Here is a 4,625-nt window from a genome sequence, read left to right as displayed (position 1 = left end):
AGACTCCGTCTCAAAAAAAGAAAAGATACAGTATTAGTAACTGAAGGTGGGATGTGGGAGTGGGGCAGACACGCAGAACGGGGAGCAGGAACTCTGCTTGCCCCATGAGGAGTGGAGAGATGGCGTGAAAGTGAGCGAGTGCGCACGTTACTCTCGGAAAATGACACGGCGTTGCTGGAAGACTGGCAGCCGACCCTGAGACATGGACGGCCCGCATTCCTGGGCAATCGGACTCCCTCCTCAAGTCAAAAGGAATGAATGTAACCAAAGAAGTGAGAGACTTACATATCCCCAAATCCCAAAACACCGCTGAAAGCCCCATCCTCCTGGACGCCCGGGCTCAGGACCCCTCCCTTCGGGACGATATTGGCCACAGTCCTACCCAAATCCCCCCTCCTCTCATGCCCAAAGGGCATTGTTGCTATAGCGGCAGCCCCTTCAGCCCCTACGAGGCTCCAGCTCCTTATTCTAGAACTCTCCATCGGCAGTTATTTCTCTCCGGTGACACTGACCGTGCATGGACCCACCAGCTTTTCACTGTCCCTGCTGCCCATCCTTCCCACCACCCCCCGGTGCAGATCCCTGCAAACAAATGCAGCTCAGCCTTCCTTCTGTGCCGTCTCCCACCAACACACTCAGACAAAACTTCACTCTCACACGTAACCCAGCCTGCAAACAGCCCCAGCCCCAGTGGCTCCCTGCAAAGGGCATTTTGTTCTTGCCCTGCCACGCTCTGCAGGGCTGGGCCCCAGGCTGCAGGTGGAGGTCAGGGCCTCTGTCTCCAAGGTCTCAGCTGCAAACAGGTCACTCCCTTATGCCGTGTGTCCCAAGGGGTGAAGCAAACCACGGCTCAGCCCAAATCCACGCCACTGCCGTGACTTGGGCAGGGAGAGAGAATCTCGTAAACACGCACAACCATCTCCAGCGCTCTTTCCCTGCTCTGCCACGCAGGCCACTCACCACAGCCAGAGAAAAGCACAGCCATGCTGCCAGGGGCCTGTGAAATTACTGAATGGAAATTCACAGGGGCCCTCAGTGCTGTCCACCTCTCCTTCGCTTCCTCTTCCTCTTCCTCCACCTCCTCCTCCAACCTCCTCCAGTTCTGAGGGCCCAGCCTTCCAGCCACCAGGGGATGGTGCAGGCCCAGGCCTCTCCCCTCTGCTCGCACCCCATTGGGGTAGCGGTTTATCCACTGTCCACGTCCACTCGTGACATGTGCACTTTCTGCATACGTGTTATACTCTGAACAAAAGTAACAACAAAACCCTCCATCAGCTCGGCCTCTCTGTCCACCTGCTGCTGACCAGCTGTCAGGCCTATTCCTTTGAGGAAACAGAGGTGATTAGAAGGAAGCTCTTCCACAGGACACCAGCATTCCTGCATCTCTGGCTCTGAGCTCCTTCCCATTACAATGTGGCCGGCCAGGGCCTCCCGGGGACTCTGCTCCTGTGGTGCCTTCTGTCATGTAGGGAGGCACAGAAATGAGGCAGAGACTAGAAAATGATGAGGGCTGGAGAGACATGGGTTTTTTGTTGTTCGTTTTTGTTTTTGTTTTTGAGACGGAGTTTCGCTCTTGTTACCCAGGCTGGAGTGCAATGGCACGATCTCAGCTCACCGCAACCTCCGCCTCTTGGGTTCAGGCAATTCCCCTGCTTCAGCCTCCCAAGTAGCTGGGATTACAGGTGCTGGCCACCACACCCAGCTAATGTGTGTGTGTGTGTGTGTTTTCAATAGAGACGGGGTTTCACCATGTTGGCCAGGCTGGTCTCCAACTCCTGACCTCAGGTGATCTGCCCACCTTGGCCTCCCAAAGTACTGGCATTACAGGCCTGGGCCACCCCATTTGGCCATTCGTGCACTTTCAGTGGTCAGGTGTAGCTTTTTCGTTTTAAAATAGGACCTATGGCTCACATTGATATAACTAAGTGAATAAATAAACGAGGGAGAAGGAAAATTCTGATAAGGGAATGCCAAATGGTATATACATATAGAAGGAGTGATGGGCTTAGAAAAACCATTATTCAGCAACCATTTTATTTTATTTATTTATTTATTTATTTTCAGAAGGAGCCTCGCTCTGTCGCCAGGCTGGAGTGCAGTGGCACGATCCCAGCTCACTGCAACCTCCGAGTCCCTGGTTCAAGTGATTCTCCTGCCTCGGCCTCCCAAGTAGCTGGGAGTACAGGCACGCACCATCATGCCTAGCTAATTTTTGTATTTTTAGTAGAGACGAGGTTTCACCATGTTGACCAGGACAGTCTCAATCTCTTGACCTTGTGATACACCCACCTCGGCCTCCCAAAGTGCTGGGATTACAGGCGTGAGCCACAGCTCGGCAACCATCTTAATAAAAATCAATTCAGACAAAATCATCAGTAAGTGTTCAAACTAGAGAGTGGGCTGGGTGTGGTGGCTTACCCATGTAATCCCAGCACTTTGGAGGCCGAGGCAGGTGGATCACCTGAGGTCAGGAGTTCGAGACCAGCCTGGCCAACATGGTGAAACCCTGTCTCTACTAAAAATACAAAAATGGCCGGGCACTGTGGCTCACACCTGTAATTCCAGCACTTTGGGAAACCAAGGTGGGCAGATCACCTGAGGTGGGAATTTTGAGACCAGCATGGAGAAACCCCCTCTCTACTAAAAATACAAAATTAGCCAGGGGTGGTGGCGGGAGCCTGTAATGCAAGCTACTGAGGGGGCGGAGGCAGGAGAATTGCTTGAACCAGAGATCGCACCATTGCCCTCCAGCCTAGGCAACAAGAGCAAAACTGCACCTCCAAAAAAAACAAAAACAAAAAAATTAGCTGGGCGTGGTGGCGTCCCAGCTACTCCGGTGGCTGACGTGGAGGCTGCAGTGAGCCAAGATCACACCTCTGCACTCCAGCCAAGGAAAGAGAGTGAGACTCCGTCTCAAAAAAAAAAAAAAAACACAGAAAAGCTGGGCATGGTGGCTCATGCCTGTAATCCGAGCACTTTGGGAGGCTGAGGCAGGCGGATCACAAGGCTAAGAGTTCAAGACCAGCCTGGCCAACATGGTGAAACCCTGTACTAAAAAAAAATACAAAAAAGCCAGGCGTGGTGGTGTGCACCTGTAATCCCGGCTACTCAGGAGGCTGAGGCAGTAGAATAGCTTGAACCTGGGAGGGGGAGGTTGCAGTGAGCTGAGATCACACCACTGCACTCCAGCCTGGGTGACAGAGCAAGACTCTGTCTCAAAAAGAAACAAAACAAAACAAAATAACATAAAAACTAAAGAGTGAAAGATTGAGAAGCAACAGGATACATAGAGTTACAAAGTAGCTCCCTACAAGACACTTAGTAATTACATAGAGTGGGTTGGCCACCTTAGATGCCTGTAATCCCAGTACTTTGGGAGGCTGAGGCAGGCAGATTACTTGAGACCAGGAGTTCAAGACCAGCCTGGCCAACATGGCAAAACCGTGTCTCTACTAAAAATAAAAATAAAAAAGTAGCCAGGCATGGTGGTGGGTAACTGTAATCCCAGCTACTCGGGAGGCTGAGGCTGGAGAATGGCCGTGAACCAGGGAGGCGGAGCTTGCAGTGAGCCGAGATCGCGCCACTGCACTCCAGCCTGGGCGACAGAGCAAGACTCCGTCTCAAAACTAAACAAAACAAAAAAATCTCCAAAATTATTTATTGAAAGAAATCTGTGTATAAATGGACCCATGCAGTTGAAACCCGTGATTCAGGGGCGGACTATATTGGCAGACTCTGAGCAAGGACCAGGCAGGAGATCACAGTTTTGTATCAGTGTTAAATTCTCAGCTTTGACAGTTCATTGTATTGTAGTCATGAAAAATATTTTTTTGTTTTTACTAAGTACACACTAAGGAATTCAAGGGTAAAGAGGCATCGTGTCTGCAACTTGGTCTCCAAGTTACAGAAACCAGAGAGAGGGACCGAGTGACAGGCGGATTCATACACCACAGGGCGCACAGTGTGTGTGTCCAGACGGAGAGAGACAAAGGGAGCAAATGTAGTAAAAACTTAACATTTGAATTAAAAATGAGTTTCTGATAATAGAAGCAAAAAATGTTAACATTTGGAAAATCTGTATGAGGGAATATGACATTCTGTATGGTTCTTGCCACTTTTCTAATCTAAAATTACGTTAAAACTTTAAAAAACTTAAAAAGTGTTTGGGTTGTGTAACAAATTACTGCAAACTTGAGTGGTTTGAAACAACACACATTGGGCTGGGCGGGGGTGGCTCACTGCTGTAACCCCAGCACTTTTGGGAGGCAGAGGCGGATGGATCACCTGATGTTAGGGGTTCGAGACCAGCCTGGTCAACACGGTGAAACCCCGTCTCTACTAAAAGTACAAAAATTAGCCTGGCATGGTGGCGCGCGCCTGTAATCCCAGCTACTCGGGTGGCTGAGGCAGGAGAATCACTTGAGCCTGGGAAGCGGAGACTGCAGTGAGCCAAGATCGCGCCATTGCACTCCAGCCTGTAGGACAGGGACTCTGTCTCAAACAACAACAACAAAAACAACACCGTTTATCATCTTTCTCTCCTGCAGGCTGTCTGAAGGCTCTGGGGGGGGCCCCCACCTTTCCCAGCTCTTTGGAGGCCGCCACGATCCCTGCCATTTCTGGTC

Source organism: Colobus angolensis, unplaced genomic scaffold (genome assembly GCF_000951035.1).
Source record: "Colobus angolensis palliatus isolate OR3802 unplaced genomic scaffold, Cang.pa_1.0 Scaffold38, whole genome shotgun sequence".
In the NCBI taxonomy this organism is placed as follows: Eukaryota; Metazoa; Chordata; class Mammalia; order Primates; family Cercopithecidae; genus Colobus; species Colobus angolensis.
This window is presented reverse-complemented; position numbering follows the sequence as displayed.